Source organism: Cynocephalus volans, chromosome 7 (genome assembly GCF_027409185.1).
Source record: "Cynocephalus volans isolate mCynVol1 chromosome 7, mCynVol1.pri, whole genome shotgun sequence".
Classification (NCBI taxonomy): Eukaryota; Metazoa; Chordata; class Mammalia; order Dermoptera; family Cynocephalidae; genus Cynocephalus; species Cynocephalus volans.
The window spans coordinates 73,761,615-73,788,735 of record NC_084466.1 but is presented as its reverse complement, the minus strand read 5'-3'; positions in this window follow the sequence as shown (position 1 = coordinate 73,788,735).

Below are 27,121 nucleotides of genomic sequence, written 5' to 3'. Positions count from 1 at the left end.
GTGTGGGTTGATTTCTGGATTCTCTATTCTATTCCATTGGTCAGTGTGTCTGTTTTTATGCCAGTGCCATACTGTTTTGGTTATTATAGCTTTGTAGTATAGCTTAAAGTCAGGTTGTGTTATGCCTTCAGTTTATTTTTTTTGCTCAGCGTTGCTTTGGCTATGCGTGGTCTTTTATTATTCCATATAAATGTCTGGATAGTTTTTTCCATTTCTGAGAAAAATGTCTTTGGAATTTTGATGGGGATTGCATTGAATTTGTATATCACTTTGGGTAGTATGGACATTTTCACTATGTTGATTCTTCCAATCCAAGAGCATGGGATATCTTTCCATCTTCTTGTATCCTCTCTAATTTCTCTCAGCAGTGGTTTGTAGTTCTCATTATAGAGATTTTTCACCTCCTTGGTTAACTCAATTCCTAAGTATATTGTTTTTTTGGTGGCTATTGTAAATGGGCAAGCTTTTTTGATTTCTCGTTCTGCATGTTCACTATTGGAGAAAAGAAATGCTACTGATTTCTGTGTGTTGATTTTGTATCTTGCTACCGTGCTGAAATCATTTATCAGTTCCAAGAGTTTTTTTGTAGAGGTTTTAGGCTGTTCGATATATAGGATCATGTCATCTGCAAACAGGGACAGTTTGACTTCATCTTTTCCAATCTGGATGCCCTTTATTTCCTTCTCTTCTCTGATTGCTCTGGCTAGTACTTCCAACACTATGTTGAATAGGAGTGGTGAGAGTGGGCATCCTTGTCTAGTTCCTGTTCTTAAAGGAAAAGCTTTCAGCTTTTCCCCATTCAGGATGATATTGGCTGTGGGTTTGGCATATATGGCTTTCATTATGTTGAGATACTTTCCCTCTATACCTAACTTATAGAGGGTCTTTGTCATGAATGAGTGCTGAATTTTATCAAATGCTTTTTCAGCATCTATAGAGATGATCATATGGTCCTTGTGTTTGACTTTATTAATATGGTGTATCACATTTATTGATTTGCGTGTGTTGAACCAACGTTGCATCCCTGGGATGAATCCCACTTGATCGTGGTGAATAATTTTACGTATGTGTTGCTGTATTCTGTTTTCTAGTATTTTAGTGAGGATTTTTGCATCTATATTCATCAAGGATATCGGCCTGTAGTTTTCTTTTTTGGTTATATCTTTACCTGGTTTTGGTATCAGGATGATGTTTGCTTCATAGAATGAGTTTGGAAGATTTGCATCCATTTCAATCTTTTGGAATAGTTTGTAAAGAATCAGTGTCAATTCCTCTTTGAATGTTTGGTAAAATTCTGCTGTGAATCCATCTGGTCCTGGGCTTTTCTTTGTTGGGAGCCTTCTGATAACAGCTTCAATCTCCTTTATTGTTATTGGTCTGTTCAAATTTTCTACGTTTTCATGGTTCAGTTTTGGGAGCTTGTGTGTGTCCAGAAATTTATCCATTTCCTCCAGATTTTCAAATTTGTTGGCATATAGTTGTTTATAGTATTCTCAAATGATTCCTTGTATTTCAGATGAATCAGTTGTAATATCGCCTTTTTCATTTCTAATTTTTGTTGTTTGAGTCTTCTCTCTTCTTTTTTTTGTTAGCCATGCTAATGGTTTGTCAATTTTATTTATCTTTTCAAAAAACCAACTTTTTGATTCGTTGATCTTTTGAATTGTTTTTTGGTTTTCAATTTCATTCAGTTCTGCTCTGATCTTAATGATTTCTTTCCGTCTGCTAACTTTAGGTTTGGATTGTTCTTGTTTTTCTAGTTCTTTAAGGTGAAGTGTTAAGTTCTTCACTTGCCATCTTTCCATTCTTCTGAGTTGAGCATTTAATGCAATAAATTTCCCCCTCAATACTGCTTTTGCAGTATCCCACAGGTTTAGGTATGATGTATCATTATTTTCATTAGTTTCAATAAATTTTTTGATTTCCTGCTTGATTTCTTCTTGGACCCATATGTCATTAAGTATAATGCTGTTTAATTTCCATGTGTTTGTATAGTTTCCAGAGTTTCATTTGTTATTAATTTCTACTTTTAATCCATTGTGGTCTGAGAAAATACATGGGATTATTCCAATTTTTTTGAATTTATTGAGACTTGATTTCTGACCTAATATATGATCTATCCTGGAGAATGATCCATGTGCTGATGAGAAGAATGAATATTCTGAGGTTGTTGGGTGGAATGTTCTGTAGATATCTGCCAATTCCAATTGGTCTAGAGTCTTGTTTAGATCTTGTGTTTCTCTACTGATTCTTTGCCTAGATGATCTGTCTAATATTGACAGTGGGGTGTTCAGGTCCCCTGCTATTATGGTATTAGTGTCTATTTCCTTCTTTAGGTCTAATAGAGTTTGTTTTATAAATCTGGCTGCTCCAACATTGGGTGTGTACGTATTTATGATTGTTATGACTTCTTGATCGATCAGTCCTTTTATCATTAAGTAGTGTCCCTCACTGTCTCTTTTTGTGGTTTTTAGTTTAAAGGCTATTTTGTCAGATATAAGAATAGCTACTCCAGCTCATTTTTCTTTTCTGTTTGCATGGTAAATCTTTTTCCATCCTTTCACTCTTAGGCTATGTGAATCGTTATGGGTGAGGTGGGTCTCTTGTAGGCAGCACATAGTTGGGTCCTCCTTTTTGATCCAGTCAGCCAGTCTGTGTCTTTTGATTGGGGAATTTAAGCCTTTTACCTTAAGAGTTGTTATTGAAAGGTGTTGATTTATTCCTAGCATTTTATTGATTGTTTGGTTGTCTTAGGTGTCTTTTGTTCCTTGCTTTCTGATTTACTGTTTGTTTTCTGTGTTTGTTGGTTCCTTAGGTTGTAGATAGTGTTTTTGTTTGCTTGTTTTCTCTTCATGGATGCCATTTTTATTATTCTAGTGGGTTTTGATTTTTCTTGGGTTTTTATGACAGTGGTAGTTATTTTTCAGGAAGCAAACCCAGTACTCCCTTGAGGATTTCTTGTAAGGGTGGTCGTGTGGTAGTGAACTCCCGCAGATTTTGTTTGTCTGAGAAATATACTATTTGCCCTTCATTTCGGAAGGATAGCCTTGCAGGGTAGAGTATTCTTGGCTGGCAATCTTTGTCTTTTAGTATTTTGAATATATCATCCCATTCCTTTCTAGCTTTTAGGGTTTGTGATGAGAAGTCTGATGTTAGCCTGATTGGGGCTCCCTTATAGGTGATTTGACGCTTCTCTCTTGCAGCTTTTAAGATTCTCTCTTTGTCTCTGAGTTTTGCCAGTTTGACTATAACATGTCTTGGAGAAGGCCTTTTTGGGTTGAATATGTTTGGAGATCGTTGAGCTTCCTGGATCCGAAGATCTGTGATTTTTCCTATACCTGGGAAGTTTTCTGCCACTATTTTGTTGAATATGTTTTCAATGGAATCTCCATTTTCCTCCCCTTCTGGAATACCCATGACTCAGATATTTGAGCGCTTAAGGTTGTCTGATATCTCTCTCAGATTTTCTTCAATGTCTTTGATTCTTTTTTCTTTCTTTTCTCTGCTTGTGTTATTTCAAACAGCCCATCTTCAAGTTCAGAGGTTCTCTCTTCAACTTCGACAAGCCTGCTGGATAAACTCTCCATTGTGTTTTTTATTTCGCTGAATAACTTCTTCAGTTCAGCAAGTTCTGCTACATTTTTTTTCAGGACATTCATTTCCTTGTACATTTCCTCTTTCAGATCCTGTATACCTTTCCTCATTTCCTCATCATGTCTAGCTCAGTTTTCTTGTATCTCATTCAGTTTCCTTAGAATTATCACTCGAAATTCCTTGTCAGTTATTTCAAGAGCTTCTTGTTCTATAGGATCTAGAGTTTGAGATTTATTAACTTTTGGTGGAGTACTTTCTTGAATTTTTGTATTTCTGGTATCTTTTTTTTGATGTTTATTCGTTGTGGCAGGGGTTTCACAGTCCACCAGTTTGGGACTATTGACTAACTAAGATGTTGCTGTGGTTGCCAATTTGGTATGGCTACCTCCGTGACTGCTCAGTTGGCCTCTAGTGCCTTGTGTGTATGGTTGCCTCAGGTCTTGGGCCTCTCCGGGGAGCTGCCTTTCTGGTCAGCTTGGACTCTGCTGGGCTGCTGGATCACGTACCACAGGGTGTGTGATCGCTGTTGAGCTTTCACTTCCTGTGCCGGACTTCTCCCTGTTCCGTGTGCTCTGGCCCAGGCTGTTGGATTGTGCAGTGGCGACCCCACTGGGTGTGTGGTTTCTGTCGAGTCTCCGCCTCCCTCGCCACACATCTTCCCACTCTGTGTGCACTGTGCAGGGCTGGGACGTGTCTTCTGCAACCCTCCTCTATCAGCTGGGCCTTCAAGACCCTGCTCAGCACCACCTCGCCCAGGAAGTCTACCAGGTTTCTGCTAGGCACAGACGACTGGTTGCTCTGGGTGCCTTTGTAGCACTGTGTAGATCTTTCTTGGGACTTGTTCACCTTTGTATCCCCCCGGCATGGACCAAGTCTAGCGCCCGCCTGCAATCAGCTCTGTGCCAGGTTCAAGCAGACTTGGGAACTCTCCTACCACACTATTCCCAACCAGAAATTCGTTAGGCGTTTTTCTGAACTGGTGGCTGCAGAGATGGTATCTGCCTCCCAGTAATAGGAAGTTTACCGGGGGCCGGAGTCCAGAGTGTGGTGGAGTGACAGTCGGCCCCGCCCATACTTCCTTGCCCTCCCAACACTGGCCTGGGATGCCCCACGCCACCAGCCCTGCCAGAGAACTGCGGAGGGAGTGGGAGGGGAGGCCAGCTCGCAGGCCCCGGGAAGCCCCACGCCGGGGCAAGCAAGTGGAAAGGCTCAGTGAGGAGCCAAGCCGGGCGGAGCTGCCAGCACCTGGGAGCTGTGAGTGGAGGCAGCCCCGGGGCGGTGAGTGGCCTGGTGATGCAGGCAGAAGCTGGGTGGGCGTCAGCCCCCCCGAGCAGGGCCCGGCCATGGGTCACTCACAGGGCTGTGTCAGGTCGGGCGCTCACTCTCTGCCTCTGGTTTGTCACCTTCCCCGTTCTCAGCCGCCTCCGCCTCGGGCCTCAGAGACTTGTTTCCACATGGTTTCAACCCTTGGTTCATGTGCAAATCCAGGACTCTCATTACTCTAACTGTGAATGCCCCACCTGACTTCCTCCTGTTTCCTTGTTTCAGTAAGGATTTTTTGGTGGCAACAGACACAGGCTCTGGTCTGGCTTAAGTTTATCAGGAGTTCATAGCCATATAAGAAAGGAAGAGAGCACTGCTTGGAAACAGGCAGGAATTAAGGTGGGTCCAGCTTTTTCAGAAAGCCATAACTACAACCAGCAAAACAAATATTACCCTTGCTCTGCCACCAGTGTGGTCAGGCCACTGTGGATTTTATGAATTAACTCCTGCTGTCTTCAGACTCTTTGCCCATTGACTCAGTATTCAAATTCTAGATTGGGATGTGGAAAATTGCCCTTGTGGCCCTCAACTATGGATGTCCATGGACTTGTCTTATGTCATAAAATGGGGTCTGGGCATCACACACTATGGGATCAGAATACCCTTTGTTCATCAAACCAGGGAGCCAGAAATCCATATCAATGTTCAATTCAGCAAACACTGATCAGGGGTCAGGTGAGTGCTGCCACTGTCTAGGCAGGGATAACAGAAGTGCTATACAGTCTGTGTATACCATGAAAGACTAGAGTAGGGCCCCTAGATGATGTGACATTTGAAAGGATAAGTTGGTGGTTAACCAGAAGCAAAAGAGGAGGAAAAGGAATTTCAGAAAAGGAAGGGTGAATAGTTTGCTAGTTTGTAGCATAGGGAGAAGGGTAAGGGGAGTGAATGGTTGTGGAGAAGATTGGAATAAAAGGACAGAGCCAATTGCAAGGGGCCCAGACTGGATTTCTATCCAATCAGCAAGGTGGAGCAAAGCCCTGAGCTGGCTTCTTGCAGGGGGAAGGTGGGAAGTGAAGCAATCACAGAAATTGCTATAGCAACCCAGAACCTGATTTTCTCAGGTATTGACTTGAGATACCAAAAAAAAAAAAAAAAAAAGCTATTGTTTTAGTAGTTTCTTCCTGTACATAATGGAATAACGTAGAACTACAGAACAGATGGGACTTTAGATATTGCCTAGGGGCATCTAACTTCTTTATGTTTTAGAAAGAGAAACTGAAACCCAGAGAGGTACAGGGACTTACTCAAAGTCACTTACAGCAATGACCCGAGGGCTCTGCTGGGGCTACTGCTCTCAGAGGCAGAGCTGGATCTGACCTGAAGCGTTGGCTCAAGGAGCCAGGAAATCCTAAAGCAGACTATGCAGAACGTTAACTGTGAGTTATCTGCAGTGAGGACAGAAGCTGGGAAATGCACCCACTCTCCAGGGTACCTTAGCTTGCTAAAGCTCCCAAGGTTTTCGTGTTTGGAAACCTGTTTAGCTCTGTTTCAACCCGGTTTCCCGTGTTTATTTGCCTGCAGGATCAGTTTGCCTAAAACTTATTAACATAAACAATGACCTGCCTGATGGGCTGAGTCACCATCCAGAAGAGGCAGGAGTCACTGAATCTGCAGACTAGAAGAAGCAGAAGTCCTGGCTGGTTACAGCTCCCGGGTGGGTTTGCAGGAGAATGAAACCCTCTAATGCTCACATTCACCAGGCTCTACAAACCAGCAAAATCCTGTTTCCCAGAATCCAAACAAATAACTGATTAGTTTCTTTTACTTTTATGAGATGGACACAAAAGGTAAGTTCTCTGTAAAGATGATATTGAATATATATGTGTGTGAATTAATAAGGTCATGGCCTTATAATTTTATAAAGTATAGGAAATTGGGTGTGAACCTGTCCTTTTCAGGTCACACTCCATAGGTACGCATGGGCATACATACAAACTTTGCTCCCTCACACCCCATGTCAGAGACGACAGTCCTGGCCAGTAAGGAGCTCAGAGTCCTATGTGCTCAGGATCACGGTTTTCTTGGTTCTGGGCAATGCAACTTTCTGGAAATCCCAGGACTCTTCCCCTTTCAAACTAGTCACAGTGTATGAAAGGAACTTCTCATATCAAGCAGGAAGCAATGACAGAGTCTGATGCCTCTCTTTCAAGTTCCCAACTCCCCCATTTTGGCTCAAGTCCTGCTGTTTTGCTCCTGGGTCTCTCCTGTAGGTTTTGCTGCCCGCTCCTCTGGCAGGGGCTTCTGTCCGGTGGGTCTCTGGTTGGGGCTTCCTGCCTGCGTGCCTCCTGGCCCCCTACCTCCACCCTGTGCAGATGTCTGGAGCTCTTCCTGGATATTACCAGAAAGGACTGAAAGTCACCGTCTCGTAATGGAGCCACTGCCCAGCTCGTTCAGAGGATTAGATGGCCAGATCAATGGCCTTCCGCTCAAACATCTGTCGGATTGAGGATCTGCCAGGCACTGTGCTAGGTGGTGGAAACAAGGTGGATAAGATGCAGTTCCTGCCCTTGAGGAATTGATGGCCTATGAGAAAGCGAGTCATGCTCATAGATAATTTAAATTACCTGGCAAGCGCTCCAGCGGCGGTGCCAGCAGCACTGTCGACACTGGACCTAGCCTGAGAGCTGTCGGAGGATGCCTCCTGGTTGCAATGCGGTTTCCTCTGCTGGAGCATGGCGCCACAGTTGGTGTGCAGATGGTCTCCGGAAGGTGAGACTTGTTTCTTCTCAAAGAGAAACTTGTCTGATTTCGATTTCCTTTTTCCCTGACTGTCATGGACCGCATACCCATTGAGTGTAACATTCTCCCCTCCTGAGGCCTGGTTTTCTTTCAGACCTTATAACAAGGTGGAATTCAGCCTCAAGGGACTACACCCAGCTGTGTGTCAGCCTGGCTCACTGTCCAGGTGCTTCTCTGTCCCTTCTCCTGAGGCACTGGGAAAAAAACACAGTCGCATTCGCAAACTCACCATCATTTATACTGCAAAGAAAGATTAAATATCATTCAGTGTAACTGTAATGTTAAATTTTATGTTGTACTCTGTTTAAAACTAGTAATCCGAGTACAGTGCTCAAGATACTATTATAAAGTAATAATTTTCTTAAACAAGCATCAGAAGCTAGATATACAAATAATTGTCACTCCTTTTAAAGTAGTTATGTCAGGCAGTTATAAACATTAAAATGATGATGTCATAGTTTGACATAAATCTACAGAAAAATTAGTCTCATTACTTACATTAAAATTTTATCCTGTTTTGTTGAATCAAACTATGTTATTTAGTGTGATCATCCATCTTATTTCTCCGATTTTGACTCCAACTGACTGTTGATTGTTCCTAAAAATAAAGTCTGATCTTAAGAGATGGGGTGACATTATGACACCCCTGGGCTTATTATTCCTCTGAAGCTGGCTTCCTGTTGTTCTTTACATAAAGGTTAAAAGCCTTAGCACTATATGGTAGATTGTATTATTGTTGCCAAATATCACTGTCTCTCCCCAACCGATTGACATTAGGCTCAACTGTGCAACTTACTTTATCCAATGAAATATGAGTGAAAGTAACGTATGTCAGCCTGTCACAGATGCTTTGAACACTGCATGACAGGCCTAACAAGGCTCTCTTCCTTCTGCCATGAGGCTGGTATATTCCAGTTAGGAGTTGTTCCTTCAGCCCTGGTCCTTGAAGGAAAATGTGGTGCAGTCACAGTCATCCTCCTATGAACATGTGACATTAGCAGGAGCTAATCCTTTGTTGTTGTGAGCCACTGAGGTTTGGGGGCTTGTTTGTTATCACAGCATAATAGAGCCCATGCTGACTGCAGCATAGGGCATGATCTGCTGCCCTTGTTATTCCCAACCACTTCTCTCTTCACCCTGTGCTCCACCCATTCTGACTTGTGCATTCCTTGAATGCTCCAAACCATATCCTTCTTAAGAGCCTTTACACATGCTATTCTTTCTGCCTGGAATCTGCTTTTATTTATTTATTTTTTGCTGTATTCTACATCCCCTCCCACTCCCTTTACATGGTAAATGCCTATTCATTCTTTAGGTCTCAGGGAAGCTGCCTTTGCCTTCTCCAGAAAAAAACAAAACAAAAAAACCCCATGAAAACAGTTACTATAACTGTATTCCATATGTTGAAAAACAGAAATAGAAACACAGAAGGTAAAGACACACATAGAACTTTTAGAAATATAAACTATAATGTTTGAAATAAAAAAGTATGCTAGCTAGCATTAACAACAGATAGCACATTGCAAAAGAAGAGGTTGTTAAACAAGATGACAAGAAATCAGCCAAGATATAGAAGAATTAAACAATACAATCAACAAATTTGACCTAATTTTAGGATACTCTACCCAATAACAGCAGAATATCCTTTTTTTTTCAATTGCACACAGAGAATTTACCAAGGGAGACCATATGATGGGCTGTAGAACATGTCAATAAATTTAAAATAATGCAACTCATACAAAGTATGTACTCTAACGATAATGGAATTAAATTAGAAATCAAAACAAATTATTCTGGAAAATCCACAAATCTGAGTCAAAGAAGAAATCAGAAAGAAAATTAGAAATTATTTTGAACCGAATGAACATAAAAACAATATATCAGATTTTGTGATGTGCCAATAAAGCAGTACTTAAGGGGAAATTACAGTGCTAAATAAATATATTGGGGGGAAAAATGCCTCAGATCAGTGACCTGAGTTTTTGGTGACCTTTAAGAAGGAAAAAAAGTAAAAGCAAATGAAAACCAAAGTAAGGAGAAGAAAGGAAATAATAAAGATTGGGGGGAAAATTGACAAAATTTGAAAAACAGAAACCATAGAGAAAAATGAATGGAACCAAATGCTGATGTTTTTTGAGAAGATCAATAAATTGATAAACTTCTAGCCAGAGAAGACACAAATTACACATATAAGGAATGAGAAAGGTGACATCACTATTAATTCTACAGATATTAAAAGCACAGTAGGAGAACATGATGAACAACTTTATGCCATTGAATTCGACAACTTAAAAGAGAGGAACAAATTTATGGAAAAATAAAAACTAACAAGCTCAATAAAGAAGAAATATATAACCTGAATAGCCTTATTATATATTGAAGACATTAAATTTTTAATTAAAAATCTACCTGCAAAGAAAACTGCAGTTCTACATGGTAACTGATGAATTCTTCCAAACATTTAAGGAAGAAATAATATTAATTCTACACAATATCTTCAAAAAATTGAAGAGGATGGAAAAATTGCCAACTCATTCTTTGAGGCTGGCATACTCTAATACCAAACTTACATAAAGACTTTACAAAAAATAAAACTATAGACCAATATTTCTCATAAACATAAGTACAAAATTCTTTTAAGTTTTTAACAAGTCAAATCCAACAAAATATAAAAACAAATAGTCACTATGACCAGGTGGAGTTTATGCCAGGCATGCAAGGTTGACTTATCATCCAAAAACAATTAATGTAATTCATAAATTATCAAACTAAAAAACAAAACAAAACCATGTGGTCATTTCAATAAACCTAGAAAAGCATTTGACAAATTCCAATATTCATTCCTCTCAGCAAAATGTACAAGCAACATCATACTTAATGATGAAAGATGGAACATTTTCCCTCTAAGATCAGGAACAGGAAAAGGATGGCTGATCTGACAACTTTGAGTCATCATTGCAGTAGAGGTTCTGGCCAATACAGTAAGGTAAGAATAAAAAAAAGAAAAGAAAGAAAGAAAGACATCTAAATGGGAAAGGAAGAAGTGAAACTGTCTTTCAGACAAAATGATCATTTATAAAGAAATCCAGTGGAATTAACAAAAAAGCTGCTAGAACTAGTAAATGGGTTTAGCAGTATTGCAGGTTATAAACTCAATATACAAAAATCAATTGTATTTCTCTATATATCAGCAATAAAAATTAAAAATTGAAATTAAAAGTACCATTTATAACAGCATCTATCAATATGAAATACGTAAGGATAAATCTGGAAAAAAATTATCTGTACACTGAAAAATACAAAACATCACAGAGAGAGTTAAAGAACAGCTAAGTAAATAGTTATGTCTTGTTTTGGGGTCACAAGACTCAATATTTTAAAAATGTCATTTCTCACCAAATCCATTTATAGATTCAATGCAATCTTAGTGTCATGTCTGGCACAGCATATACATATAAGAAATATTTGAGAGAATAAATAATGCACATGTAGAAACATTCCTTGATTGGCACAATGTTTAAAATTCTGAAATCAGATGCATTATTTTGTCCCACAAGCTGTGCAATACTGGGAGTGTAACTCAAGTACTCTATGCTTCTTTTTTTAAAAAAAAGTGTGTTAAAATGGGGGGAAATATTACCCACCTTTTAAAAAATAAATGTTAAAATGGGAAATATTACCCATCTCTCATAGGTTGTTGTGTGGGTTAAATGTAATAACTCACTTACAAATGCTTGGCACAGGGTAAACATAAGAAAATGAATCAATATATTTGTATTAATCTGTTTCTGTTGCTTATAACAAAATACCTGGAACTGGGTACTTTATAAAGAAAACAAAATTTATTACTTGTGGTTTTGAGGCTGGGAATTCCAAAGTCCATGGACGGCCTTGGTAGTGGCAACAGTGATGGCAGGATATCACATTGTGAAAATGATGGAGCAGAGAAAGCCTAACCTCTCATGTGCTCTTCTTTTAAAACCCTCAGAACCACACCCCTGAACACCATTTTTAATCCATTCACTAGGCATGGTCCTAGAATCTAATTACCTCTTCGAGGCCCCACCTTTCAGTTACCATGATAAGATTTCCCACCCTCAACAGTTACAGTGGGATTAAGCCTCAATGAGGTTGTGAGGACATCCAATCTACAGCAGTAGTATATCACAAATAGAATGAAGGAAAGAAACCATATGATCATCTTAATTGACACAGAAAAAGCATTTGACAAAATTCAACATCTTCTTATGATAAATACTTAGAAAACCAGGAATAGAAGGGAATGTTCTTAACATGATAAAGACCTTATAATAAAAACTAAAAGTGAGTATTATATTCAATGGTGAAAGACTGAAATCTTTTCACTTAAGATGAGAAACAAGAAAAGGATGCCTGGTTTTACTACTGCTATTCAATATTGAACTGGAAGTTCTAGCCAGAGCAATTAAGCAAGAAAAAGAAATGAAAGGCATCCAAATTGGAAAGGAAGAAGTAAAATTATCTCTACTCACAGGTGACATAATCCTATATGTAGAAAATACCAAAGCATCCACAAAAAACTACTAGAGCTAACAAACAAATTCAGAAAAGTTACAGTGTACAAGATCAACGCACAATCAGTTGTGTTTTTATACTCTGAAAATGAATAACTTGAAAAAACAATTAAGAAAACAATTCCATTTACAATAGCATCCAAAAGAATTAAATACTTAGGAATGAATTTAGCCAAAGAGGTGCAAGACTTATACACTAAAAATTAAAAAACATTGCTGAAAGAAAATAAGGAAGATCTAAATAAATAGACATATCTTGTATTCATGGATTGGAAGACTTAATATTATTAAGAAATTAAGCAATTAAAAAAAGTGATCCATAGATTCAATGCAATCCCTACCAAAACCCCAATGGCCTTTTTTGCAGAAATGAAAAAGCCAGTCCTCAAATTCATATGGATTTGAAAGGGGCCCTGACTAGCCAAAACAATCTTGAAAAGGAAGAACAAAGTTGGAGAACTCATATTTCTTGATTTCAAAAATTACTTCAGCCATTGAATGGCTTTGGCCCCTTGTCGATAATCAATTTGACATAGATTTATGTGTTATTTCTGGACTTCCAATTCTATTCTATTGGTTTATGTCTATTCTCATGCCAATACCACCTGGAAACAATTGTCTCTTCAACAAATGGTGCTGGGACAACTAGATGTCCACATGCAAACAATTTCCTACTTCACACCTTATACAAAAACCAATTCACAGTGCATGAACAACCTAAGTATAAGATCTAAAACCATAAGACTCTTAGAAGAAAATATAGGAGTTAATCTTCATACGTTGGATTTGGCAGTGTGTTTTAGATATGCCACCAAAAACATAAGTGAATGATAAAAGAAAAAATAGATTAATTAGACTTTATATAAATTAAAAACTTGTGCATCAAAAGGCATTATCCAGAAAGTGAGGAGACAAACTATAGAATTGTGAAAATATTTGCAAATCATATATCCGATAAGGATCTAGTATCCGGAATATATAGAGAATTCTTACAACTCAATAATTAAAAAGATAAGTCACTCAATTAAAAAATGGGTAAGACTTAAATAGACATTTCTCCCGAGAAGATATACAAATGGCCAACAAGAGATGCTTAACATTGCTAGCTGTTAGGAAATGCAAATCAAAACCACAACGAGGTAACACTTTACACCCACTAACACAGTGCCAAGTAAAAAAAAAAAAAAAAAAAAAAAAAAAAAAAAAAAAAAAGGGAAAATAGTATTAATGAGGCTAGGGAGAAACTAGAATACCAGTACATTGCTGGTGGGAATGTAAAATGGTTCAGTTGCTATGGAAAACAGTTTGTTGGTTCTTCTTCAAAGTGTGGAATGTAGAATTACCATACAACCCTGCAATTTCTCTCCCAGGTATATACCCGAAAGAATTAAAAAGAGGTACTCAAACCAGTATATGTACATGCATGTTCATAGTAGCATATTCACAATAGCCAAAAGCTGGAAACAACCCAAATGTTCATCAATGGATGAATGGATAAACAAATCACGGTACACACAATAGAATATTATTCAGCCATAAATAGGAAAAAAGTACAGATACATGCTTCAGCATCAATGAACCTTGAACATTATGCTGAGAGAAACAAGCCAGATGCAGAAGGCAGACAAAGAAACCAGAATCATATTGTATGATTCCATTTACATGAAAAATCCAGAACAGGTAAATTCATAAACAGAATACAGATTGGTGGTTGCCAAGAGCTAGGAGAGAAATTAAGAGTACATGCTTAATGAGTAGACAGCTTCCTTTCGGGATGATGAAAATGTTTTAGAACTAGATAGAGATGGTGGTTGCATGACATTGTGACTGTACTAAATGCCACTGAATTGTTCACTTTAAAAAGCTTAATATTATGTTATGTGATTTTCACCGCAATTTTTAAAAAATGCTTGACAGTGCTTGACACATCATAAACACTTAAGAAAAATTAGCCATTAGAATTTTTATTGTGGCTTTACTTGTGATAGCTTAAAATTAGAGGCAATCTAAATATAAAACAATAGAAAGCTAAATTTAAAAATTAAGCTACATCCACATGTTCAAATATTCTGCAGTCATTCAAAAACATATAAAGGGATATTTAGTGGTAATGAAGAACAATCAGTATGTTAACTTTAACATTTGGAGCCGAAAAACCACAATCAATAGTATGTTTAAAAGCTCAATCACCATGCTTGACATTCATCTCAAGTTTGACGGTAGCTCTCCACAAGCCAAAATACGCAATTTCCCAAACTAGAACACTCCGATCTCACATCAATTCAGGATTGAAAGTATTTTTCTATCTTATATTGAGTTCAAGTCCAGAAGATGAGACTTGGAATCACATTTCCTCCATTTGTACCTGAACTTACCTCTTGAGCTTTATTTCCTAGTCTCTACTCCCCATATGTGCAATGATATGTCTTGCACACTCTCAACTCTTCACTATTGCTGCCCCCCACCAGAAATGTGTTTGCTTCTCTCTTCTAACCCTCATATTCTGTCCATCATTACAGCCCTACCTATTACTTCCTAGAGAAATTCTTCAGTTCCAGCCTGTGTGTCTGTGGCTCTCTAGAGGTCACCCAGACTTATTCTGTCTGGCACTGTGATTATTCCTGCACATGTCTTATTTCCGCTGTTGGGCCAGAGCTGTAACTTATTACAATATAATCCCTAAGGCATCTGGCAGAAAGCTCTACTATAATCATAGTAGGTGTTCAATAAATGTTTATGAAATTGAATAGAATTGCTGAAACAGATGGGTAACTGACTCAGAGGCCATGACATAAATGCAAACTGTTTCCTGTAGCTCCTATGTTTACAGACAGTGCTCTGCTCCCTGCATTGTTGATGCTGCCACATGCTTATTCAATACAACATTCATGAACAATAAACTATAATATCAGGCAGACAATGAATGGGCAAACCAGGTGTGATTTACAATTTATGGACAAATCACCATTAACATTTATGACCTTTCACTTCAAATCACCGTCAACATCCCCTTTCCTCTTTAGTGCTCATGCATTCAGAGAGCCCTTCTCATAGTCACACAATCTGACCATCATACTATTAGACACATTAATCAAGTTGACTTTCTATGTATGGAATATAGGGGCTATGATCCACAAATTCAAAATTAGTAATGCTCCTTGGATTGCCGTCTTGATTTTTCAGTTTGACATTTGAATAATGAGAGGTCTCATTAAGAACTTGAAAGCTGAATTTTTTCTCAGATATTAAATTTGCATACAGCTGGATTAAGGACAGACCAGTGGGTCAGGTTTGCAGGGGTGCCAATTTAAAAGAGGTGCTAAAACATTGCTGTGTTTTAAACTGATGCCTATTAACTCATGTTTCCGGTAAAGTATAACTTGTCTTTTTCCCTTTGAGCTAAACAGCATCCTGTGGATGAAATAATAGTAAAAATAATAAAAACAACAAGCAGAAAATAAAAAGAAAAGAGTTTAAAAAATAACAAATGAAATAGTAATAGTAGAAATAATAATAATTCAGTAGAAATAATAATACTTTTCCTTGGCTAATCTACTTCTGAGCAAGTTGCATTGTATTTCCTATAGACAACACTACCAGCCGTGAGACTCCCATGCTCACAATTGACTCATGTATGTTGTTGTGGTCAGCAAAATTCTGATGCCAAATAGTACTTCACAATGCTGTTACTGGAGATGAGGTATTTATTTTAATGTCTAAAATGGAAAACTTTAAATATGTTTCCCAAGATATTCTTTGATTCAAAAGATAGCAAAAGAAAATGGAAGAGAGTTTTACTGGCAAAAGAGCCAGAAAGAACCTGCGAACATATTATGAGGAAGACTTTTCACCTACAGTCATGTGATCACCACACTTAGTGGGTACAAGTGACTGATGCTACCAAGAGGAAGGGAGTTCTAGTGAGGAAGTATGTGGCCTCTGACATCAGCCCTGCAGCATTTGAATCACAAATCACGTGATTCAAATGAATCACACTGTGTGTGTTGAGGCAAGTTACAAAACCTGAGTCTCATTTTCACCATTTGGAAATTAGGGATTATAGTAGCACCTACCACATGGGATTATTGTGATACTGATTCTTTTATGTGATTTATCTCTTTTCATGCTCAGTATTTCCATTTTATAATAAGTACTTAGGAAAATTGGCCACCTCTTGTTAGTCATTTATGAGCATCAGAAAAAATGTGAAATGAAAGATAAGTCCAAATAATATGTTATATTCTGTACATTTAATGTATCCTTTTTAATGAATGAAAAGCAATTTTTTCCTGCCCTACTAAATAAGTGTTGATCAAATATTTAAAGGATATAGGTTTTAAAAGGCACCAAATTGTTAGCCCTGCTAAAGCATGCACACACTTCAGTCTGACCTTGAATGCACTCAATATGGCTCACTAAAAAAATAAATAAATAGGAAAGGAAATCGATCTTCAAAGAATAATTCAGCAAGATAAAACACAAGTTTTGAACAACTTTAAATCAACAGACCTCCAACCTACTAAATCTCCAGCAAGGCATGCCATTTTATCCAACAGAAATGACTAAAACTCAATAAAACAGTTCCACATTTTAGATACATCACTTTTCATTTCAATTTTCACCTGTTTATGACAAAGGATCTTTTCAGGTCCAGGGCCCCATGCCCAGGTAATCCAGAAGCACAGTTACTTTTTTTTTTTTTTCTGAACTCTTCAAAGACCAGAGTTGAGAGTTTAAGACAACTCTCATGAGACTTGAACAGAAGAAGAAATCAATTAGACCCCATTACTTCATTCCTCGATGTGTGCCTCAGCCATCTGGAACTGATTCATGGGCACTCAGGTTTGTTGTCAAAGACTGAGGGAGCTGAGAGTGGGGTAGAAGGACAGTGCTGGCACCTCCTGGCTATGTCATTTCACACCAGTAACAACCTCTCTAGGTTTCAACAATCCACCTGTCAAACTGGGATTACAATTCTAACTTGCATGTCTGGTATGAGGTTAACTAAAATAATGTGTGTGAAAGTGCTTTTGAAATTTTCAGGCTCTTGTGAGTTTTAATTATTCCTGGAAAGAGAACAACAGCTCTCTGCTCCTTTTTTCTACCCCATTCCCCAACATCCACATTCACCCACACATACACATGCACATGTTTTTTATTGCCTATAGTTTCAGAGGCTGGGAAGTCCAAAGTCCAAGGAACACATCTGGTGAAGGTATTCTGGGTGGTGGCTTTATAGCAATGCAGGGGTTTCACATGTCAGAAAATGGCAGAGCAGAGAGAGAGAGAGAGAGAGAGAGTTCATCATGCACTCTCTTTTTAAAGTACTGAGAACCGTACCAATGATCAGCATTATAAATCCATTCACTGTTGCATGGTCCTTCAATCTAATCACCTGTTCAAGGTCCCACTTTCAATTACCATACGAGGATTTCCCACCTTCTTAACACTTTCACAGTAGGGATCAAGCCTCCAACACATTAAACTTCAGAGGGGACCCAATTCAATCCATAATACGCACCAACACACTTGCTCCAAACTGTCAAGGACATGAATATCTTTCAGCAGCACCCACTTGACTTGGTTTTCTGCCACCAACAGAGCAGTCAAAATCCAAGATGGATGCATAAGAAGAAGAAGGAACTGGTCTCATCCCAATTATCCTTGTCAAAATTTCCAGTATAGAAAAAAAGTCTGGCTCTTGGGTATTTTGGTGTTTTGTTTGTTTGTTTTTAATGATCTTTAAAGAGATCGTGCCTGTCACCAGTCTTCCTTTCTAGGATGTTGGCCAATACTGTGCAACCCAGGGAACTAATAACCAACTGGAATCCAAAGCATTAGTTTTTTAAATCTTGGAAATAGCCCCATAATCTCTAAGGGAGGGCTCTCAGAAAAAACAAAACAAACAAACAAACAAAAAACCAGAAGACATGGCTCAAGACCTACAGTCACACTGGGGCTTTCTACTTTCTCCCCTACCAAATGGAAGACCCTGATGCTCTTGGAGCAAGTGTGACTTATCACCCCGATGCAATGGCTACCAGCCTAGCTGCATGAGAAGCACACAGAAATGCACTGCATTTTCCACACAGGGCAAGGCAACATGGGAGAAGCCTCTTTTCCCATTAGGAGGGCACATGCCTTGCGTTATTTTTCTGGAAAGGAATGAATTTGGGTTATGGCTGATTCATCTTCTACTCTCTTCCCTGACACATCTGTGGGCAAGGACACTGGCAGGATAAATGCTGGGACCATGGCTACAATCTGTAGAGAAGCCCAGAGAGGCCCACTGCTTATTCATCTTGAATTACAGAAAAAGCAAGCCTTAGACAGTCTGCCTTTAAACTCCCTTCATTGCTTATAAGTATTTGAAAACAAATTCATTTCAGTTTCAAATTCAAATTTCAAATTTCCTCTCTTTGGATGAAAGGAAATATGTTAGACATGATTTCCAGAGAAATAGAACAAATAAGATGTGATTGATTGATTGATTGATTATTTATCATGAGGAATTAGCTCACATGATGATTATGGAGTCTAGCAAGTCTCAAGATCTGCATAGTGAGCTGGCAAGCTGAAGATCCAGAAGAGCTGATGGTTTGGTTCTGGTCCAAATCCAAAGAAGGTTGGAGACCCAGGAGAAGTGATGGTGTAGTTCCAGTCCAAAAGTGGACAGGATAAAGACACAGAAATAACTGGCATTTCAGTTTGAGTTCAAAGGCAAGAGAAATGCTGATATTTCCATTGGAAAGCTGTCAGGCAGGACTTCTCTCTTACACAGAAGAAGGTCAGCCTTTTGTTCTACTCAGGTCTTTAACTTATTGAATGAGGCCTACCCCATTAGAAAGGACAATCTGCTTTACTCCATCTGCCAATTCGAATGTTAATCTCATCCAGAAACACCCTCACAGAAATACCCAGAATAATGTTTGATCAAATATCAGGCACCTCATGGCCCAGTCAAGTTGACACATAAAATTAACTTTCACAGGTAGTAATTAATATTTACAACTCAATTTCTCATCTGAGAGTCATAAATACTATGGTTCCACCAGTCTTGCCAATAGCTATCCACTCATCTTTACATAAATTGCTTACTATTTATATTTTCTTATTATGAAATCAAGAAGAAACAATAATCTACCTCTTAAGTTATTAAATGATCAAAGTACTTCCTTTTTTAATTACAGAAGTTTTACATTTGTGCTTTCTTACTTTTCCACTTTGCTAAGTCTCTTTCCTTGAGAGAACACCTTTCACAGGAACAGTGATTGAGTACTCAAGCTGTTCTTATACTTTTAGCTCTGTGTAATATTTTGATGAAAGAGCCTGCAAGCACTTCAAGTTACTACCCAAAAGCTTCATCAGAAATTCTGGATTTTAGGATGCTATTTTCAATGGGCTCTCAAGAGGTGATAATTAGCTTTCATTAAACATGATAAATATTAATGCAAGCCAGAAACAAAGTACAGACAGAATTGTGTTGTACACATTCATAATGCAAGTGTTCTTCTGTGGACTGTATGAAGTTTCCAGGAATGATAAGTGATTTTAGACAACACTGAGGATCTCTGGTTTACACAATGTAAGGTCCCTTATCATGTGCCAGCACTGAAGACAACATAAAATTAATAGTCTAAAATGCACTCCCAGATTTTTCCTGAGCTTTAAATTCAAAAGGAATTGAGGTTGTTCAGTGTAAAAATTTTTTGAATTCATCTTCTTTAGCACTATGTCCTACGCAAAAAAAAAAAAAAATAAATAAATCAAAAATAAAAATGAATGTAGTCTATATCATGATGTCAGGAACTTAAATCAAATGATACCAAATGTCTAGGGACTTAAATAGCATTTCTTATACATTAGGATGGAGCAAGATAGATTCAGCATTGAGGACAGTTCTCAGCAAAACTCATATGAAAGTTAAATTTATTAAACCTTAAGCCAAAATAAAGGCTAAAATTAAAATGACTGACCACACGAAGTACTGGTGAGGATGTGGTAGAATTGGAACTCTCATATACTGCTCATGGGAGTGTAAAATGTTATAACCACTCTGGAAAGCAGCTTGGTGTTTTTTAAAAATTGAACACACACATACCATATGACACTGTTTCAGCAATTCCACTCTTGGGTTTTCAGCAATTCCGGTTCTCTAAGAAGAATGAAAATATAACAGGCTGAACAGAAGTGACTCCATTTTGTTAAACTTCTAAATTAAAAAAATTTTTTTTCTTTTTCTTGGAACCTGAACTGCGGAGCTTGCAGTTGGAATACAATGATTCTTGTTCACATGATTGCTAGCACATAATGACTTTTGCTCACACTGTGCACAGAATAATTATAGAAGAAATTATTAATGCAGATGGCCATTCTTTACTAGCTTACTAACTAGATCTTTTTGAGGTTAACAGGAACTGAATCGGTGACTTGACTTCATGGAGGATGGTCACCCTGAATCAGCTTTTACCTGAGAAGTTCTTTGATGTTTATCTGCAATTTTATGATTATGCCTGCATGTCCCTGCTTAGATCACCATGAATGAGCTCCCCCATCACCTGTCCCTATAAAACTCTTTGGCAAATCTGGAAAAAGCAGAAATGGTCTTTGAGACATAAGTCCACCTCCACCATTTCCCCAGGCTGCCAGCTTCCTGATTAAAGGCTACTTTTCCTTATACCAACACTTGTCTCAATTATTGGCTATTGAGTAGCCCTTTGGGGTTTCCGTAACAAATTCATATGTGTATACAAAGAGAGGTCTACACAAATCCTCATAACAGCTCTATTTGGCTGTTATTCATAATAGCAAAAATTGAAAACAACCTAAATGTCCATCAACAACTGATCAGTAATTATTAATATACTCGACAACATAGATGAATCTCAAAAATATTATGGTAAGTGAAAGAAGCCAGACACAAAAGAATACATAGTGGATAATTCTATTTATATAAAATTCTAGAACAAGCAAAACAAATCTATGCTGACATGCTGACAAAAAGCAGATCAGTGTTTGCCTGGGGCTGTGGATGGGAGATCGACTGCAAACACAAGGGAATTTTGGGGAGCGATGGAAATGTTCTATATCTTGATTGTGGTTACATAAGTATATATTTGTTAGCATTCATCAAACTGTACACTTAAAATGAGTAGATTTTATTATATGTAAATTATACCTCATTACAGATGATTTGTCTTCTGTAAATGGGCTAACTCGAACAGGCACTTAACAAAAGAGGACATCCAAATGGCCAATAAATATATGAAAATATGCTCAATATCATTATTCATCACGGAAATGCAAATTAAAACCATGAGATGATGACACTACACACCCACCAAAGTGGCCAACATTTAAGTGCCTGACAAGCTTTGACAAGGATGTGAAGCAACTGATGAGGCTTATAAAATGGCACAAATACTTTGAAAAACTGAAAATTTTCACTGAAACTAAGTATTACCTACCTTATGAACCAGCAATTCCTCTCCCACTTACATTTGCAAGAGAAATGAGTGCCAACATCCTCCAAAAGGCAGATACAAGAATGTGAATTCATAATAGTTCATAATAACCCCATACTGTAAACAACCCAAATGCAAGTCAATAGGAGAATACATAAGTTATGGGATATCCGTATAATAAAATACTATGCAGTAATACAAATGGGCAAACTACTGATACACACAGCAACAAGGATGAATCTCATAGATACTATGCTTAGTAGAAGAACCAGACACCAAAAAGTCTATATGGTTCCATTTATTTTGAGAATAGGCAAAATTAATAGTTAATCAATAATAATAGAAGTCAGAATAGCAGTTACCTCTGGAGGAATATAGCCTGGGGAGAGACACAGAGAACCTTATGAGATGCTGAAAGTCTTGCATCTTGCTCTGGGTCGGGTTATATGACTGTATGAGTATGTAAGAAATCACAGACTTTACAATTAACATTAGCGTACTTTACATTTTACCATATGCATATTGTACGTACATCAGTTTTTAAAATCCATTGGTACATGTCTTTTGCTGAAATAAGAGTAAAGACACCATTGGTCACAGCAGCAAAGGTAAAACACTGGATTTGTTAATGTGTGACTCCTTTTTACTAAAGAAACGCACAGTAGGCAAGAATTCACAATGCAAGTTATTCTCTCTTTTTTTTTTTTAATGAAACAAAAGGTTTATCTCAAATTCAGGCGGAAGAATTCTGAAGTAATATTTGCAGTGACTTTTTTTTACTAAAACCATCTTGTTCCACTTATATTCCTGCAACATTCTTCCTTTATTTGATTTTCTTGATAGGTTTAAAATATTTTCTTCAAGGTGACAGGCACCTTGCCTCGAAATAACTGGCTTCTCCCCAAGGAGGTGAAAGATCGTTTTGTAAGCAAAAGCTGACAGATGTGAATAGCAATTTTAACCTACAAAAAGATCATGGATATTGGGAAATTCAATCTCTGGTCTTGTTAAAGAGCTGACAGAGCCTAGGGAAGGAATGCAGATTGGGAGAGAACAGATTTCTGCCGATCAAGGAAACCAAAGCAAGAGCTCATGAATATTGATTCCAGGCCTGCTTTCTCCCCCCACTGAAAAATGCAGACACAGTGCAATCCATACCGCAGTCCTGAGATCCAGTCCAACAGCTTGCTGCTGCTAGATTATAAACTCATCAAACTGCAATCTAGACACGTCTTCACTTTCTTAACATGTTTTGGAGGAGAGAACCCATTTCACAAAATTGTTATAGGCTCTTTCCTGGGAATTCTAAGTTGGAGCCTGAGCACATAAGAGTCTGCCACATACTAAGTGCTCAAAAAATACTCACTAGAAAAATGTAAGCGGGACAGAATTGCAAAACCAGTGTACTCTGTGGGTGCAGGGTGGTGGGTAGAAATGGTCGGGGAGAAATAAATGGATAGGGGGCAGAGCAGAGTTGTTAGTTAGTTATGAAATACACCATAAGAGACCTAATATTTTTTCATCAATTACCAGGGTTGTTTTGTGAAATATGTAAATTGCTTCTAAAGAAAACAGCAGATCTCATAAATGAATATTTTTTTTTTCATTTTTTCCTGGAAATGTACAATCTCATCACCAATTAATTGTATGATCAAGGAATGAGTTAGACATTGTCTTTAAAGATGCCTGCTGACTAAAAGGTGAGACTCAGGTAATACACATGGTGAGCGTTTTTAAGTCATTGTATTGGTGATGAAAGATTAGCAACTTACTACATTGGAAAAAAATCCAACTGATTCTATACCAAAAAGAAAGAAACCCTAGACGGAGGTATTTACCATTAGAAAAACAAGTGGTCTCTCTGGCTTCTTGCAAGAGATAAGCAGAAAATGCATTGATTATTCCTCATACTTAAGCAACCATAGTGTTTCAGAGAGTAAAAAGACCAAACAAACAACCTGTTTCCTATACTGGAGGAGCTAGCTTTTGAAAAGTGAACTTTGCTCTGTGCTAGTGATTTCAAGAAAAAGAAAATACATCCTTATCAAATACTTTTCACGGTCAATTCCTTTAGCAGTCCTTACCCTTGAGAAGAATTTTAATTCTAAGAGTTTCTTTCCTTAATAATAACATTATAAAATGCTTTTAGTTTTGACATTTTATTTATTTATTTGTTGAAACATAATTAATTATACCTATTTGTGGGGTACAGAGTTGACTATCAGTGTTTGTGTACAATATGCGATGATCAAATCAGATTATTAGCATATTCATCATTACAAAATGTAATTCTTCTTTGTGTCCATTAATTTCTCCCTAACCCCTCCTCACCATTTCCTGCCTCTAATAACCATAATTCTGTTCTCTCCTTCTGAAAGTTCAATGTATTATTGTGGTCGTTGTTTCTTTCTTCCTTCTTTCCTTGCTTCCTTCCTTTCTTTCTTCTTTTTTAGCTCCCACTTATGAGCGAGGACATGCGGTATTTCTCTTTCTGTGCCTGGCTTATTTTACCAACATAATTTTCTCCAAGCTCATCCATGCTGTTGCAAATGGCAGAATTCCATTCTTTTTTATAGCTGAGTAGTATAACATTGTGTATGTATACACACACACCACATTTTCCTTATCTAGTTGTCCGTCAGTGGGCATTTAAGTTAATTCCATCTCTTGGCTATTGTAAGTAGAGCTGCAAAGAACATGGGAGTGAGGTTATCCCTTTGACGTGATGATTTCCATTCCTTTGGAAATACACTCAGCAGTGGGATTGCTGGATCATATGGTAGTTCTATCTGTAGTTGTTTGAGAAATCTTCATCCTGTTTTCCATGATGGCTGCACCAACTTACAGTGCCACCAACAGTGTAGGAAGTGTCCCCTTTATCTTCAGCCTCACCAGCGTTTGTTATTCTCTGCCTTTTGGATAATAGCCAGTGTAACTGGGGTGAGATGGTATCTCAGTGTGGTTTTGATTTGCATTTCCCTGGTGCTTAGGGATGTTGAGCATTTTCTCATGTGTCTGTTGGCCATTTGCATATCTTTCTTTGAGAAATGCCTATTCAGCTCTTTTGCCCATTTTTTAATTGGATTATTTGTTTTTTTTACTGTTAAGTTGTTTGAGTTCTTGTGTATTCTAGATATTAATCCCTTGTCGGAAGTATAGTTTGCAAATATTTTCTCCCATTCTGTAGGTTGTCTTTTCACTTTGTTGATTGTTTCCTTTGCTGGGCAGAAGATTTTTAGTTTAATATAATCACATTTGTTTACTTTTTCTTTTGTTGCCTGTGTTTTTGAGGTCTTATTCATAAAGTCTTTGCCCAGTCCTACATCCTGAAGTGTTTCCTTATGTTTTCTTCTAGGAGTTTAATAGTTTCAGGTCTTATATTTAAGTCTTTAATCCATTTTGAGTTGATTTGGGTATATGACAAGAGGTATGGGTCTAGTTTTATTCATCTACATATGGATGTCCAGTTTTCCCAGCACCATTTATTGAAAAGGGTGTCCTTTCCCCAGTGTATGTTCCTGGTGCCTTTATCAAAGATCAGTTTGCTCTAAGTATGTGGACTGATTTCTGGGTTCTCTATTCTGTTCCATTGGTCCATGTGTCTTATTTTCTGTTAATACCATTAAAATGCAATACTTTGAGCCATGGGGCACCATATCTGGTTGTGCCATGTTTAATACAGGAATGAAATAACTTTTGTCCTCATGAAATAGATTTGCTTGTAGGTAGAAATATGTGGCAAGAAGAAAGCACTTGGTTTGTAAAAAAAGTTCCTGGTGGGTCACCACGAAAAGCAAATGAGAGTCACTGAAGATTCTGCTCATTTGGAGCCAGGTTCCTCTCTAGCCCAGAATCTGAGTGTAGTGTAAGGCTCCTGGAAGGAACTCAAGAGATAGTATAAACTATCCTCATTTTCTGTATAGGAATCCCCTCCAGACAGTCATTTACGCTAACGGCTTCCTCTGAAAGTTAGCCCTTTTCTCCAATGAACAAATCTAGTCATTAGACAGTTCTTTATAAGGGAAAAATCTACTTGCTCTTTGCTTTCTTTCATTTATTCCTCCTGTTCTGCTCCCTGGAACAACACTGAGCAAATCTTGTCTTGTTTGTATGTAATTGCTCCTCAAATATTCAAAGGCAGCTAATGTGCATCTTCAAGCTTCTACAGGCCAATGTCCCCTGGCTCTTTGAACTGTCTCCTGAAGAACATTTCTCTTCTTCTTGGCCATTTTGTCCTGGAGACTATCAATTAGTTACTATCCATCTTAAACTGGGGTGTCCAAAGTTGAAAGCAATATTTCACCTGTAATCAGACTAGTGCAGAACCCAGTGGGATTGTTATGTTATGTGATTTGGACATTATTGTCCTATTGACAAAATTGAGATTTTTTTTTTTTTAATATTAGCAACTACATTAAATTGTTGGCTTATGTTACGGAAAAGCAAAACCCTCCCATCTTTTTCACATAAACTGCTTCCAAGCTGTATCTCCCTATTCTGTACTTTGGTAGTTGAGATTTTAAAGGTAAATACAGAAAAGAACATTTGGTTTTTGCCTATCACTCCAACCTGTCAAGACTATTTGAATCTTGATTTTATCATCAATCATATTCACTCCCTTTTCCAGGTTTCCGTCATTTCCAAACTGATAAAAATTTCTAATAGTACAGAGCTCTGAGCTTGCCTTTTCATGAGCTTCCCACAAAGTGTTTGTGAGCACCTACTGTGTAGCAGAAACCATGTCAAAGAAAAAAGAAACAAACTGAAAAAATATGTAAGATATGGTCTCTGACTTTAGAGAACTTTTCCGTTTGATAGATCACACAGTGCCAGAAATATTTTTAGGGTGAGGATTTTAAAGCAACAATCATTCTATGAAACTTTGATGTGTTTCCATTGCATCAGACATAGAATAGCATAAGAGACTTGGCCAAACACCTAACTAACCCAGGATATACGGGGTCTCTGGTAGACTCTTTTATTTAGACCATTACCAAAAGAGACAATAAAGCTAGTTTGACCAAACTTATCTTGGTAAAACACTTAGTGATTGTCACATTCTTTTGCATATGGGGCAGCAAGGAGTTAATCCTAATTCCAGCATCTGTTAACTATGTAACCTAGAACAAGTACTTATTTCTCTGACACTGATGTTTTGCATTGTAGAAAGAACAACACATACGAAGAACAAAGCAATTGTTATGAGAATCGAATTGGATAAATCTAAAAATTATCATTAAAATTAGTTTATTTTCTGTTAAAAGTCTCTTCAAGAATTTTTCCAGACCTCAAGCTTCTTAGTCTATATTCTGAATTCAACTGCTTCATTTTTCCCAAAGTAGGATAACATTTCTCCATCTCCAGTGGTTAGGCCCTTCCTCATTCTCCGTGATTTTACTATCAGATCTTGGATGGCTGAGATCACATCTGTGATTCCTTTGGGAC